This window comes from Palaemon carinicauda, chromosome 19, assembly GCF_036898095.1.
Source record: "Palaemon carinicauda isolate YSFRI2023 chromosome 19, ASM3689809v2, whole genome shotgun sequence".
NCBI lineage: Eukaryota > Metazoa > Arthropoda > Malacostraca > Decapoda > Palaemonidae > Palaemon > Palaemon carinicauda.
Genome location: NC_090743.1, coordinates 119,860,952 through 119,877,833, shown reverse-complemented (window position 1 = coordinate 119,877,833; position 16,882 = coordinate 119,860,952). Strand labels below are relative to the sequence as shown.

Sequence of the window (16,882 nt, the reverse complement as noted above, 5' to 3'; positions counted from 1 at the left end):
TTTATCCTCTATTCAACTGGGAACTAATTTGGGAACATGTAAATAATAAATATATAGAAAATAAAAGTAGAAAAGTACAAATGATAGGCTAGCAATGATGAAAATAAATGATGTTAAGGAATGCGGATGTGGATACATAGAAACTAATATGCATTTGGTATATTTCTGTCCTTTGGTTAAGAATTTGTTGTCCTGGGTATTCAAATTGTTTAGAAAATGTTGTATATTGAAAACTAATAACAGGTTAAGGATTATAAAATTAGATTTTGAAGCTTGCTCAAAAAGAGATGAAAATACAGCAATGGTAATAATAGCGGATTTTATTTCAATTATCTGGATGGCAAGACAATTGGGAATAAGTGATGACCAGCAAATTATTAAGTGTATAAAGAATAAACTGTTAAATACATTTAATGTAAATATTATTGGATATAAGAATCATGTTGAAAAAATGTTCACAGATCAGTATGTTTCTAACTTAGAAACATATTTAGAAGAATGATAGAATTTTTTTTTTTATATTATAATAGATATTATAATATATATACAAAAATGTAAAATATAATTTGGAAATGGATATTTCTTGATAGAAGAAAGAACAAAAAATGCAAGTTAATAAAATGTAATTGTATTTTCATAATAAAAGATAAAAAAAAATTCTTTTTTTTTTAATTTTATTAATGTTTTTGACAAATTTAGATGTCTTTTGTGAGAAAAACCCAAACGTTTTCCAAGATCCCCGGAGACCTTATTTTTGTGACACACTGTATTACAATATGGCGTCATTTCCGTGTAACCAGGTTTACCGTATGCTGAACAGTTTCCTACTTCTGTTCCCTTTATCCTTTATATAACGTAAGTACAGAATATGTGAACTGTATGTTGTGGTACAACTTGAAGTACTCAAATTTATTGCCCGTTTGCCACCCATTGGTTAACTGATAGCTCAGGTCTAATTAAGTTACTAAATTATTTTTGTGTCACCCTGTAAGCATCAAGATACAGTAAATAGGTTTTTAATTTTGCGTCATTTTGGATTGGTAAGAATTTGGAATTTTGTTCAACCGGAAGATATAGATTGAGAATTATATATTTGATCCATACAAAACTCACCATTTCATTCCAATCAAAATACCAGGACATGCTTTATTGCAACCATAAATTATACAGTTTTCCCTATAAATAACTTTTGTATCACCCTGTATGTAAGTGCTCTAGACCCTTGACGACTTAGTTTTAGGTAAATGACTCGAGTTCGACTGTCATCATTTGGATTGTGTCGTTTTATGAAATATTTTTTGTTGTCTTTCATTGTTTACCGGAACAAAAACACTTTTATTGTTTATTGGTGCTATGTATTACAATGATTTTCCTTCACCCTGTAGCTGGATTGTGTTTCTTTTTGTGATACCCTCTTCAAGAGGGTATTTTTATGCGACACCCTGTCCAAATAGTGACAGGTAACTTTAGGTTCATGCTTTTACTTCGTATTGGAGAAATCTTTCGTATAACTTACCATTGTAATAGTCTTATTATGCTAACAGTGTGAGCTGAATTATATCCTAATACCATTTATAGCAACAGTGACTAGCTCTTAACAAGCCAAGTACAAATATATTACTTTTGTATCACCCTGTAGGTGACTGCCGACTGACTTTGAACAAAGAAGGAAGATTCACATCTTTGTATCGATTAAGATAAACAACTAAAGGAAAGTGTTAGACTATATACAATGCATTTAAAGTGTTAAAACTCAACAGTATACTTACAAGAAGTATTTTGTTAATATTAGACTTCCAACATAATGATTTTAAATTACCCTGGTTTTGCAAGGTAAAGGAATCCTATCGAGTTGTTAAGTATAATTTTCCATTTTATTCCTGACAAAATTTATAGTCACACTGAAGCTTAAGTATGCATTATTGGTAACCTAAAACAATCAGAAAAGGTAATAATTTCTATTCATATAATTTAGAAGGCATTTCCTATCCACTGATGACTTTTTGCACCACCCTGTTCAATTCGCTCTTGGATTTGTAGCAGAACATCTGCTGAGGCATCATGTAGAGTTGCTTCATAACTAATCTATGATTGTCGAGAAAAAAAACTTGAGATTCCCTGATATTTCCTGTTGATTTATATTAATTTTTATTAATTCCACTGCTGTCACACAAAATACTTTGATATTATTATGTCTTTCAACCCTGTGACGTCATCTGTTCATTAGAATCCAACACTTGCTTCATACTTTTTGTATCACCCTGTATTTTTCGTTTTTGCATCATTAAAGCGCAAAGACATACCTTCAAATATTGTTTATATAGATTAACCCAAGAAAAGTAATAACACAAGGCTTTAAATATGTTGGGAGTTAAGATATGACTTTAAATTGAAGCAAGTTTCGATTTTTTTTTTTATTCTGAACAATGTTGTCAACATTTATATCTTGCCATGGGAAGCCCCTTTTCCTATATATATATATATATATATATATATATATATATATATATATATATATATATATATATATACAGTTTTGTTGATGAATCATTTATACAAGGTACCTACCTTCTTAGGGCATAATTATTGAAATATCTCAAATAAACAACTTGGGAAATATCATATATATACGTTCAAGATAGGATATTTATAAACTATATTTTTTTAAAGTTTGGAAAATTGAGACTTTTTATAAACCTAGTAAAGTTTGCTTTGACGCCTTTTATGAGTTAGTGTCTTTTGTAACACCCTGTTTTAAGTGGGGCCAAGATGGCCGAGTATAAGTTTAGCATTTATTCTGTAGCACCCTGTACAAGATCCTGCAAGGAAAAATAAGTTTTAATGACACCATGTAAAGGCAGCATTTCTCTGATATTTTAATTCTGTAACACCTTGTAAAGTCAGTATTTCTTCAAGATATTCTTTTTCTGATACACCCTGTGCAGGCAGCATTTTTCTCAGATATTTTCTTTTTGCCACCCCCTATAAAGGTAGTATTTCTCTAAGATATATCTTCTTTCCATAACACCCTGTAAAGACAGCATTTCTCAGATATTTTCTTTTTGTAACACCCTGTACAAGTAGAAGACCGGCACTTTGAAGAAGCCATCTTGTACAGGATGTCACAAAAAAAACTTTATACATGGTTGGTAAAGAAAAAACAGCTTTTACAGGGTGATTCAGAAAAAGTTGCATTTGTAATTTGTTGTTACCTCAAGAGATTAATTCAGATCTTCATCCCATACCTCCACATCATATTTCTAGTAAATACTAATACACAAAGGGGTAAGAATTATAAATCTCTTGCCCATTCAGTGGCACCAATCATGGAAGACATATGAAAAGGGGGTATACAAAAAAATCAGAGAAGACAGTAAACAGTGTGTTACAAAACAAGTACTGATTTCTACGTGTACAGGGTGCTGCAAAAAGAATAGTCTGGAGAAAGTCACCATCTCGGGCAAAGACGGCCTGAACAGGGTGTTTAAAAACAAATGTCCAATATGGTGATTTACTCTAAAATCTGTCCTTTCTGTAGCACCCTGTACAAGTAGAAATTTGTACTTGTTTTGTAACACCCTGTCCCAACCGTCTTCATCGAAGATGGTGATTTCCATTTCAAGTATAAATTTCTATTTGTACAGGGTGCTACAGAAAGAACAGATTATAGTGGAAAACACCATCTCTGATGAAGTCGGTTGGAACAGGGTGTTACAAAACAAGTACAAATTTCTACTTGTACAGGGTGCTACAGAAAGGACAGATTTTAGAGTAAATCACCATATTGGACATTTGTTTTTAACATCCTGTTCAGGTCGTCTTTGCCCGAGATGGTGATTTTCTCCAGACTATTCTTTTTGCAGCACCCTGTACACGTAGAAATCAGTACTTGTTTTGTAACACCCTGTTTATTGTCTTCTCTGATTTGTGCCGTTAGATGGGGAAAGGCCATTGTAATTCTTATCTCTATGAGTGTTAGTATTCAATAGAAAAATTGTGTAGAAGTATGTGATGGAGATATAAATAAATCTCCTGAGATTCAAGCCTTGAGGCAACAGCATATTACAAAGGCAACTTTTTTTCTGAATCGCCCTGTACAATCTGGTTTCTTTCTTTAACCTCATTATTCCAAGTATTTTTTGTGACATCCTGTACAAGATGGCTTCTTCATATAGCATCGTCTATGGGAAAGTTTTGTAACACCCTGTACAAAATAGCTGCTTATAACCATTTGCTGTATATTGTTCATTTAGTTTTATCTATAATTTCCTACTAAATTTGGAGGACACGAGACCTTGAAGTGATCTCCCAGTGGATATTTCAAGCAATTCTTAAAGTTTCTTTGTCTGGATGGGGATATGAAATCATTAACCGCAAATTGGTTTCTTTGTGCAACACCCTGTACAAGTCTATCCCGGTGAGGGAGGGTGAATAACTTGCACCAGATCATGTTGCTTTGTGGCCGTGACCATTCAATAAAAGTCAAAACATTATATGAAGCTTTAAAAGAATCTAACGAAAATTGTAACAATTTTCTCATTTTTTTTTTTAAAAGTCTGGTAAGCGTCTATAAGTTGCCCATCTACCTAATAGTTACTTTCTGAAATACCCTGTACAAACCAAGCCGGCTACATTAATGCTTAATGTCTGAAAGTTAACAACAAATAGCATTGTACACTAAATATTCATTCTGTACCACCCTGTATAAATTGTCTTTTTTTTCTTACAGGGTTTACAAGAAAACGTGACAAATCAGTAAGCATCATTTTGTATCACCCTGTATGAAGACGTCCTTTCTGTGATGCCTTGTAAGGGTAAGTTTTTATTCTTTGGTACACTGTATGACAAATATTTTTACACCCTGTAAAAGGTGTCTGTTTTTTCTGTTCCCATGAAAACCCTGTATAAAATCACTTCTTTCTATACCCCCCTGCATGTAGGTTTTGTGTTTGAGTGTGTGATTGACTTCTTATTGTAGAACCCTGTATTGTAGGCTGGCTCCTTATGTTTGTTCATGTAGTTACATCTGAAATTTCTCCTCCAAAATTGAAGAGCATGAGACATAGCGATCTCCTAGTGGAAATTTCAAGCTATTTCTAAAGTTTATATTTCTGGAAGAGGACAATGAGACGTCAACCACAATTGGTTTCTTTCTGTGACACTCTGTACGTTACAAGTCTGCCCCCTCCCCCTGGTGAAATGGGAAAGGGGCTTACGCCATGTCATGTTGCATTATAACTGTTATCATTCAACAAATAATAATGGAGTCATACTTAATGCTTCAAAACAACTTTTTAGCTAATATGCAATGATTTTCCTATTTTTTTAATCTGATAAGTAACCATGAATTACCTCCATCTACATGACAGTTTCTTTCTGAAACACCCTGTGCAAGCCGGCTACTTTTTACTGAAGGGGAGAGGCTCTTTCATAATTTCACTTTGTTTTCTGCTATCATATTGAAAATATTACCTAATATGGTCTTTTGGGTTTTAAACAATCTGAGAACAAAAAATACAGTTTTGACAATATATTAATTCTTTCAGTCTGAAAGGTAAAAATAAATCCCTTTATGGGGATCCATTCTGCATCACCCTGTGTGAACTGCCATCTTTTACAGGGCGTCTAAAAACAATGTTAAACTTGCTAAGTCCCATTGGACTCGATGGATTTATTCTGTACCACCCTGTATGAATTGTTTTCTATAACAGGGCGTCCAAGGCAAAAAACATGTAATTTATAAAGCATCATTTTGTATCACCCTGTATAAAAGACGTCCTTTCTGTGATGCCATTTATAGTTAGGTTATTTTTCCTTTGATACCCTGTATGAAACAAAATTGTTGATACCCTGTAAGAGATGGCATTTTTTTTTTCTCTGTTACCGTGCTCAAATTTACTTCCTTTTGAAAATGCTGTGCAAAATCGTTTATTTCTGTACCACCCTGTATGTGTGATTTGTTTGTGTTTAATACTAACTTCTTATTGTAACACCCTGTACTGTAGGTTTCTTTTATCATGTCACACCTGCCGTACTTTCGACAATCCTTTTGCCTGGTACTATTATAACTAGGAAAGGGATGGCAGTCGAAAGCAGTCTGAAGGTGTAATTTAAAATGAATTATTTTAAAATTCTATGAGACGAAGGCGATAGCAAATAACTTTTTTTGCATCACCCTGTCTTTATGCTTTCCATCAGACTTGTCTTTGGCTGAGGCCTCGGCGTTTTCATTCTCAATAAACTACCACTAAAATAAGTTTGTGATGCCAACTCTTAATATTACCATTGTTATTAGTATATGCAATATCATGTAGTTGATTAACGCCTTAAAAGCTATTGTTTAATCTAGTCCTTTATTATTTTTGTATCACCCTGTATTTCATTGTTACCAGTGTTTGTTCTAACATTTTGCCTCATTCTGTATATACATAAGCTTTCGCTTCAATGTTAAAGTTTCCACAATCAAGTATTTCAAATGAAAGTAAATGTGTTGAAAGCCATGCTATTATTTCCTAATATGGTTATATGCAACTCAATTATAAACCCATGGGCCAGTACTCTGTAACTCCATTGTCATCTCTTGTGCATTTTCAGAATATTTTTTTAAACCCTGTACACAAAGTCCCGTATGTGTAATGCATTTTTAGAATATTTTTGTGCTACCCTGTATACGGTATATTGAAGCATTGTATATTCGTGTTATATTGATTATTTTACTAGATAGGATGGACAAGGCAAGAATAACGCCAATGTGGGTAGCAGCCAACTTTTTCCTGTGGATCTGATACAATCAACTGATTACTGATCAAGTACTGAAATTTGATTCCCATTTTCATAAATAGTTTTTGCGTCACCCTGTAGCTTTTTCATTCACGTGGTTGGTAATATCTGTGACAACGACTTAATTTGTTACTAAATGTTCGAGAAAGTAAATACAGTTCATTGTTACTTAAGGAAGTATTTGTTGTAGTTATAGGTTACCATTTTCAAAAGTTTCTTCGAGATGGTTTTGTTGGAACACCGCCATGGCGCCGGAATGTTAAAAAAAAAAGAAAAAAAAAGCCAATTCAGTCTTTAATGGAGTAGAATCTATATCTCATTTATCAGAATTATGGAATTATTAACGTGGCTGATGTCTATAACGTGTCTTAAGTCTTGGATATTTTATGTCTTCTAATGGGAATGTGGTAATATGCCAATAAAAAACGTAGGCTATATTAGATTTTTTTATATAAATGTATTTTGAGTAACCCTGTCAATGATATGGCCGCCATCTTTCCTATTCAAATGACAAGCGAAGTGTATTTTGTCTAACTCACCAAATAAGGGAAATCGAATTTAATGTAAACCTAGTTATTGGAATTTTAAGGATAAGTCTCAAATATTTTGTTATAATTTGAGATCCTTAGTATTGGTATATAAGCATTAGCACTGCATGGTTCAGTTTCTTTTTTGTGAAACCCTGTGCGATTCGTTGTCAAGAGAATTACGGCACTACCTCGTTTTTTTTCCCTTTCAGGAAACATGAAGAAAGACTATTATTGTTGTTAGGATGAAAGTAAAAAAATAGATAAACAAATTTAATAGAAATTGGGCATACATTACAATTCACAAGGTTGTTAGTTAATTTCTTAATATTTATAATTAACACTAATAAATGTACTTCTTTACTTGTTGGATGTCTTTCTAGCAAAAGTATGCCTATTCCAGATCAGATGATCGGCTTCCAGTTGATAAATTATTACCAGAGGTTATTTGCTATGGATTCTATTTGTGAACTGTGAAGCAATACCTGGGAATTATGGCGATGGGAATTGTAACTAAAAGGAAGCAGACTTGCTTTGAAAATCGAAAATGAAACAAATACTTTCATTGTTAGAGTCCTGATGCTGTTCCCTCGAAATCGAATGTCAATAGTCGAATCTCTTTTAATACTTTTTATCTTACCCTGTATTCGAAGACTTATTTGGTGCTAGTTCACCTCTGTGTGATATTGTATCACATTGAAAGTGGATAGAAAATGTTTATTTAATTGGTAGGCCTATCATTTGTTCAGATATGTTTGATATACATGTATAATTGCTAATCGGTCGACTATCAAATACATTCTTATAATTAGAGACTCCTTACGTCTATTGATGACGTTTTACTGTGACGTCATAAGCAAAAGCATCCCATTATATCATTTTAGTTTGATTTTTTTTAAAGCAGGAATAAATGAAAGTCAACAAAATCATCTAGCAAGACCAACTCCTGAAACCCTTATGATAATTTAATATTGAATTTTCCTTAAAGCTTATCAAATAGTATAACTTACAATCTGGTTATCTGATCTTTACATATGTTTTCTTGCTTATAATAGCCTATATGGCATATATTTCATTAATGTAGTTGGTGTTGAAAAGGGCATAACGACCACATTCATGTCTGTAATTGTACTTAGTGTTAATATATTCACATAGGTTATGTGTACATACATGTTTACAGATTTTATGTAGGCATAAAGTAGGGACGTACAGTAATTGTTAAAATCAAACGCCTCATAAAGTCATAAGTATACTTTACTCGGGAGCTTTGGTGTCACGGAAGTGTTGTCAGCGAAAATAATTTCTTATTTGTTATGATACTATGATATTAAAATTAAAACATAATTTAGTTCATTTATTTTAGTATTTAAATTCATAATTTAGAGAATAATGTGGTTGTTTTACATGAATAAATGTTTAGAAATATTTTATGAACAAAATCTCATTGCGAACTATGCCATGAAGCCTACCTTATCAATGGAATGGCGTCCGGACTCCGGTTTCCTCCTCGAGAATGTTGGCCACTTTTTATAGCTGGATATTTGCAGGTATTTTCCTTTTAATTTATAAATTTATCATTGGAATTTAATTTTTAAATTGTGGTGATACATATAGCTAGTTTCAAGAACTTTAAAAACTCCACAGGGTATCTAAATTGCACAAACAGGAATGTAAGTTGTTAACATTGCAAGGGATACCGACTCTGCCATATTACAAGTCTTTGGTAAATATTTGGTACTTTAATCGGTTTCATTATAGGACAATGCAAGGTTTCGTTAAAGAACCGTGCAATATTAGTTAGGACATTGGAACTTCCATAATTGAACAGATCTACTATTTCAAATCCAACGTAGGCCTCCTTAGTAATACCTCGGTTATTTGGTTTAAGGTAAAGTTTTACTGTATTACAGATTCTCATATAGAACAGAAAACTTATATTTAAACATTTTAACAGAAAATATATGTTTTCCTGTAGTAAACAACGTGATTCAACCGGTTTTCACCTTCATTTCAACCGCAACAACAACAATCAGTTCGAATACTTGAAGTTGATACCGTATTGGTTCCTGATAACGGGTATTGGAAGCCAAGTCATTGTTCGAACAGGGGCTGTAGCCGGAAGATTCAACTCATCACTTTGTTAAGTTTGTATAATTAAACTAAGAGATTGATTAGATTAATGAAATAATGCTGGTATATTACCCCATGGGGCTATCACGCATAGCAAGACGTGTTCTGCACTTCAGATCAACAGTACCCAAAGTGCTACTGTCCTCAGCGGGTTGTGTCCCCAGTGGGCACCTACCCACTGAGGCTAAACATGTTATATAGGGAATATGCAGGGGTGACCAACACCCCTTTTTTACCTTTTTATATATATTGTGTAAAGTGAGTATGGAACAATTCATTAAAATATACATGATAATATTACTGCAGCATTGCTACGATTAGCAATGCCTTTGTAACGTTGTTAACACTGTGTATCATTGGTAATGTTGCTTATTTTAACATTCCCAGTACATACGTGAGTTTTGTGACCTGGGAACTCCTAGGTTTGGTTAGGTGGGTTTGTTAGGTTCTGTACCCTTTTTTTACTTTATGTATGTAAAACTTATATTGAAAAATTATTTAAAATACGTATGGAAATACCTAGCATTACTATCACTAGTAATGTCACCGTACCGTTGGGAACGCTGTGTATCATTCGTATCGAGGCTAATTTTACCGTTCTCAGTAAATACCTGAGGTCTGTGACCGGTCAACTACTAGGTTAGGTGAGGTGGGTTTGTTAGGTTCTGTACCCTTTTTGTACTATTTATATATTGTGTAACCGGTAATATTACCTTAACAATCTGAGTCATCGTTGGTAACACTGTGTATCATTGGTAACGTTGCTAATGTTATCGTTTGGCATACATTCGTGAGTGAAGTTATCAGGTTATTACCAAGTATCATGTCTGACAAATGGCTCCATTGCCTGAAAGGGACATGGCTCCATTGCCTGAAAGGGACATGGCTCCATTGCCTGAAAGGGACATGGCTCCATTGCCTGAAAGGGACATGGCTCCATTGCCTGAAAGGGACATGGCTCCATTGCCTGAAAGGGACATGGCTCCATTGCCTGAAAGGGACATGGCTCCATTGCCTGAAAGGGACATGGCAGGGGAGACCCCATTCACTAACTCAACATAGCCTGGTGGGGGCATTTTCTCTATTTAACATGTTTAGCCTCAGCGGGTAGGACCCACTGAGGACATGATGCCCGCTGAGGACAGTAGCACTTCGGACCCTTATCCTCCAGATGTAAAAGTTTAAAGGCCACTCATGAATGACATAGGCAATTGACAGGACAATGTCTTGAAGACTGACTATATATACATATGATTAACACCCAAGCCCCCATTCTATTCAAGCTAGGACCAGGAAGGGCCAGGCAATGGCTGCTGGTGACTCAGCAATTAGACCTATTGGCACCCCCCCCCTCAGATCACCTGGCAGGGTTGTTTCCAATGTTAAATCCCGAGTGAAGCGAACTACGGCAGAGCAAAAACTAATTGAATTAGATGATCAATTATAAACTTTCTGCGTGCCAAGACATAGGAATAGTGAAATATTGTTAATCTGCAAACGAAGCGAGATACAGCAGAACAAAAATCAATAAGTAATCGGTGTTAATTTGGAAATTTATGGACAAAGTTTGTGAATATCATACACAGTATATTTTAAATTGTTTCAAAGGTAATATATGGTTCATGCAAGTGGCTGAAAATTAAATTATAATTATCTATGATTTACTTCACGTACTTCTAATGGTTTTTTCTTTGCCGTGTGCTCGCTTCGCTCACGGAAAAAGATAAACTGCAAGCTCTGTATGTACTGGTAAGTGGTAATGTTGAGTTGCACTCACAATCCCCATTGCTCATTGCTTCGGGTTTATTTGTTTTTTTTTCACATGAATAACAATAGCTATTCACTGAATGGAGAGCGTTTCCATCCTAATTAATCGCCGACATAGATTAAATTACGCTAAATTTCAAAATAGACGCTACTTCCCTTAAGTTCCATCCAGGAGACGTCCTTATGTGATGGTTGCTTAACTCAAACTGAAGGGAAGGGTGGGGAAAAAATGGCTGTTGTAGAACAACATTCGGGAACTTGTGCATTAAGTATTTGGAAACTCCTAATTGTTTAAAAAAGCTAGGTAATAATTGCGTCATATAAAAAAACAGAAAAACTGGCCAAAGCGAATGCAAGCAACGCAGGCGCTGTTACCGTAGTAACTCTACATCATTCTCCCAGATGTAAACAGTTGGCTTAGAGCAAGAGATAGACTTCACATTTTAATAGACCGATACATTAGTTATTATTCCCCAGCCCCTATTAAACATATAGAGAAAAATACCAAGTTAGCCAGCACTCGTCCATTTCTTATAGCAAATTTTAGTTTCGCTAGTAGTTAAAGTATCATATATTTACCCCCACATGATTGGCATGTGTAGCTCAGCAATGTATTGCTTGCCAAAACAGAGGAGCAGTAGGATAACGATTATTTGCAAGCAAAGGTAGCTACAGTTGAGCAGAAACTATTTGAGAAAATTGACGTGAACCATAGATAATTATGAAACAATAATTTCACGCCAATGACACAAATCTTGTATATTTACAGCAGATTATCTTGTGTCTTATTATGTATTTCTGATCTGTGGTATTTCTGCAGTCACATGTGAAGTGTTTTCCCACCAGTATCACCAATAATTGTTGTTACAGTGTATGGGAATTATAAAGACTCATGAATGAGTGATTTGTCTCAATTATGGTTAGAAATGAATAAAACTCCCAAATATCTATTTAAAAAAAAAGGGGGGGTGCAGTAATGCATTAGTCTGTGAAATGTTAACTATTATCAGGTGAGGAAGGATGTAGTCTAGTTGGTAGAGGGGGTCTGCGTGCACCCCCCGGAAATCAATTTCTAATTGATGTCTTCCTATGGGGAAAAATGTGTAGAAAACAGTTTGCTATGTTAAAAATTTGAAATATTGTCCCACGTGCCTATTTTATGCAAATTAAGCCGCCATTACATGAAAATACTAAAATCGCTATAACTCCGCCAATGCAACAGATAACTGCAAAAATAAGGTGTCTAGACCCAGGTTTTGAGGGTCTAGCATCAATATAAGACCAGTCTCATAGTGACCACATGTGTTCCTGACATGTAAGATATGCAAATTAGTGCCGCCATTACTGAAAAACCTATTTTTACCATATCTTTGCAAATGTTATAGCAATCGTGAAGAACGTGTTGTCTGTACCCTTGTTTTATGGGTTGATGTTTATTATTAGACTATATTTGAATGTGCCTTTTGCTTATTTGTTTTATTATAATGAGATATAGTCAGGTAATGAGAGATTCTGAGGGTACTTACCAATTAGTGTTTATTAAGCAGTGAAATATTTTTTATCATTTCATCATAGGTGGCAACACTTTACTGAATAGGAGAGGATGTGATTCATTGAATCCGTGTCATTTATATTGGATGAAGCAGTGTGTTTTTCAGCAATTTATGAATCATTCTAGGTTTATCTTTTCTAGGTTTATCATAATTTAGTCTGCTTATAGTCAGATAGGTAAAAGGTGTTTATATAATCTCTCAAGCTCTATTTGATAAGACAATTAATGCAATTACTTGCATGACTTAGTGTCATTGGTAGTAATATTTCAAAACACTTCATCATGTTGGTTATAGGCCTATACTTCTCATTTCAGAGTAATAGTTTTGGTATAAGTTCGCCATCATGCCAAAGCGAAGGAATGCTGAATCTGCCAGCACTGAACGCACCAGCCTGAGCAAAAAGCCTGCTTCACCTGCACCTGTATGCATGCTTCATGTGTTATCCATCTCTGATCATGGGCCTTTTACCCCACTCAGTAGAATCAAAGGAACTGCATTTGATAAACTAAAGCACCTTCATGAAATCCGGGACCTGCGGCTCTGTCAGCCACATGCATCTCCCTATCGTATGCAGTCTGTATGCGACCAGATTCCTGAGACTGTCCCCGAGGACCTTGAAAATAATGGGTATCACCGACAATGTTATCAGCGGTTCTCTGGCAATCTGCATCTTATAGAAAATAAGACAACTGAGGAACCACAGGCATCCACCTCGCTATTGCATTCACCTCGTAGACATTCAACTGGACCTGTCTTTTCAGAGGAGTGCATTTTTTGTGAGAAAGTAGAGATCAAAGGTGCTGATCGAAAAACTGTACGACCTGTCCATTTCTCATCTTGGAGAAACAAGGAAAATGCATGGGAACAAATTGAATCGAGAGCTGAAAAAATGGGCATGTTTCGGCTTCATAGACGTGTGAAAAATGTAGACCTCTTTGCGAAGACCAACAAAGCCACCATTCTGCACTACCTGATGGAAGAGTTCAACCAAGATGAGCTGCCTTATCCAAAGGATGCCCTATTCATCCAGGATGGAATGGCACTTCTCCATGTCCTTTCTAACTTGCCCCCGACCTGTGGGGAGATCTGCCTTCAGATACTTGACCAGATGATTGCCAAAAAAACATTTCTTGTTCTCAACTGACAGCTATTTTCCGGGATCCATCAAAGCTCAGGAAAGACTTCGACGTGGCAGCTCAGAGAGGATCATTCTTGCCGGACCAGCAACAAGAAAGCCATACGACTTCAAGGTGTTCCTTGCAAATGACGACAACAAGAAGCAGCTCTGTCAACTCATGCTGCAGGTATGGAGTGGCCAACAGGCGGCATCTAGACTGGAGAGAACCGAGATGGCAGTACTGATTGTCGAGGGGAGAGCTCATCAGTTCGTTTCCAAAGAAGGCAAGGTATGTGAAATTGCACCTTTATTTTTAGGATGACTACATTCATTTACATGTTAATCCAAAATATGCTCAATGACCTTTTTTGTTTCAGGTCGAGGTGCTTGAGATGCCCACTATATACAGTAACCAGGAAGAGACAGATACGAGAGTGGTGTTGTACCTACATCATGCTGCTGCTCTTGGTTACAAGAATGCTGTGGTTAGAACCCCTGACACGGATATCTTCGTGATTCTACTCTACCATGCCCATGCTATCAAACTGACTGTGTACCTTGATACAGGATCAGGAAAGCAACGTCAGCTCATCAATGTATCTGAGCTTGCACAATCATTAGGGGAGGACTACTGTGCTACCCTTCTTGGCTTCTATGTCTTCACTGGGGAGGATTGTACCAGTGCTTTCAAAGGAAAAGGGAAGGTCGGTCCACTAAAAAAGCTTGAGAAGAACCCGAGATTCCACAAGGTGTTCAGAGAACTTGGGAATGACTGGAGCATAAATGGCCTAATGTTGAACCAGTTAGAACAATTCACTTGCTTGATGTACAGCCAAAGTCGTGATTTGTCTGTGGATGCCGTCCGATCTAAGATGCTTCGAAAGATGGTAGGAGAAAATGAAAAATTAACATTGAAATCTAAGGTGGACTTTGCTCGCCTCCCTCCATGTCTTTCAGCATTGAAGCCCCATGTCCAGCGTGTGAACCACCGGGTTTGTTTGTACAAACGAGCTAACGAACCCATTTGTGAAAAGCCAAACCCCTACGACGAGGGCCAGGGATGGATAAAGACAGAAGAAGGCATGCTGGAACCATTGTGGTCATGTGGTCCAGTACTACCTACCTCACTAGTTGATCTCCTTGAAACTATTGATGATCAGGAGGAAGCAGAAGATAATTGCGAAGACGAAGAAACAGATTCATTTGACTTCGACAGCGATGAAAGCGATGACAATTGAAGCTTGTGATGACAGGGAACATTTAGATGATTTCCAGAAGCATCTATATCTTAATTTTTTTTTCTTCTTAATGTGCAAATGACACTTGTGATGAAAAAACGACTGGTCTTATGATGTTCTTTCACCCTTAAAATACGAGTACAGGCAACACGTTCTTCACGATTGCTCTAACATTTGCAAAGATATGGTAAAAATAGGTTTGTTCCGTAACCGAAATACAAACCACGCTATTTACAAAGGGTTATTACTTTTAGCGTAGCTGAAATGGCGAGCCATTAGAATTTAACGAGGGTGTATTACCCCCGCGCTAGTTAGCGGGGGGGTAGGGGAGTGGTAGCTAGCTACCCCTCCTCCCCCTCACACACAGGTGAATACTCTTTCACTTTTGGCTCGGACTGTGACAGACGTCTCTGTCTTGGTCCTCGCTTGGCAGCCATTGTCTGTTTTGTCTTTACTTAATCGCTTACTTTTCTTTTACTCAATATATATGTAAACATGTTTTCATGTTTGTATATATATTTGAGTATAGAAATAAGTAAGTTTCCTTTTCAGATGTGTGTGTGTAGTGTACGATATCTACGTGGAGGCCTCGGCAGTTAGGCCACCACGGCCTAATTTTATGGGTTGCGATCGAGTTTGACTTCGGTCTTTCTCTCTCTCTCTCTCTTGAGGTCGTTCACCCTTTTACTATGTTTTACTACGCCCTTGTAGCTTCCTTCCCGTGTGGGTGGGGTTGCTACGCCGTACATTTTGTCTCAATTAGTTTATGAATCTAATTGTAGTTGTTAATTTTTCAGCTTGTAGAACGATTCCTTTCGGGGTTTTCGTTTTTTTCTTTAGTGTTCATTCATTTTTAAATTACATAATTACATAGTTACATAATTATAATTGTTATAATTCTGTTTTGGTTACAGCTCTCCTTCCGCGAGTGTAAGTGGTTGTGAGGGCACGTGCCTGTTGTGTAATTCTTGTTCCTTTTCCTCGGGATTCCTCTTCGGAGCCTTCCCGGGGGAATGAATGTGTACTAATTTTATTTGTTTTATTTTTTTACAGTTACCGATCTAGTTCGTTTCTGTAATATAGCAACGGTGTGAGCTGTCTGGTTGAGTCCTGGGGATTCGGCTGTTGCTGCCTCCCCCCTTGTATTGTCGTCAGGGGCGTGTCTCCTTCTACTGGTAGTACTCCCGTGTCGACGGACAGCTCTCCAGTTCATTTTAGAACAGTCAGGAGGCTTGCCTCCTTGGGCGGATAACTTTCCTTCCGAGGGAAGTTTTTTCCTGTCCAGGCTTGAGCTTTTCCTCTTTTGGGGGGTTCTTCTCTTGCCTTTTTTTCGTGCGACTATGCTCTTGGTGCTGAGCGGTCGCACCTGCAGTTTCGCTCAAGGGGCTGGGCAACTGCAGGAGCTCCTCTTCGGAGGATTGCCCCTTTTTGGTCACTGGCTGACCAGTCTCTTCCACGAAGTGTTTCTCTTTCGTTCGCGAGAGAGTACACTCATAGAGACTCCTCTTCGGAGGTTTCTTCTGTTGCTGTTGCTGTTGGCCTCCCTCGCCGTAAGGCCCTCCGTCCGCCTCGTCGTAAGGGCCTCTCATCTCCCTATAAGGGTGCTTGAGGCGCCTTTTTGAATCTCCGTTTGCAGCCTACAACTTCTTTTTCTCGATCTTCCGTCTTGGTGCAGATGGACAGCAGTCTAATCTCGTCTTCCGACGGGCAACGGTCTTCCCGACGGACAACGGTCTTCCCGACGGACAGCGGTCTTCCGACGGACATCAG

At 36.8% G+C, this 16,882-nt stretch overlaps 1 long non-coding RNA gene across 1 annotated transcript in view; it reads left to right on the top strand.

Moving 5' to 3' along the window:
• The first annotated feature begins 8,772 nt into the window (after nucleotides 1–8,772).
• LOC137658366 (uncharacterized) overlaps nucleotides 8,773–16,882 on the top strand; it is a 34,465-nt gene continuing 26,355 nt past the window's right edge. The window contains exon 1 of the long non-coding RNA XR_011047323.1: nucleotides 8,773–8,854. This is a non-coding gene — a long non-coding RNA (uncharacterized lncRNA). The remainder of the gene's footprint in view (nucleotides 8,855–16,882) is intronic.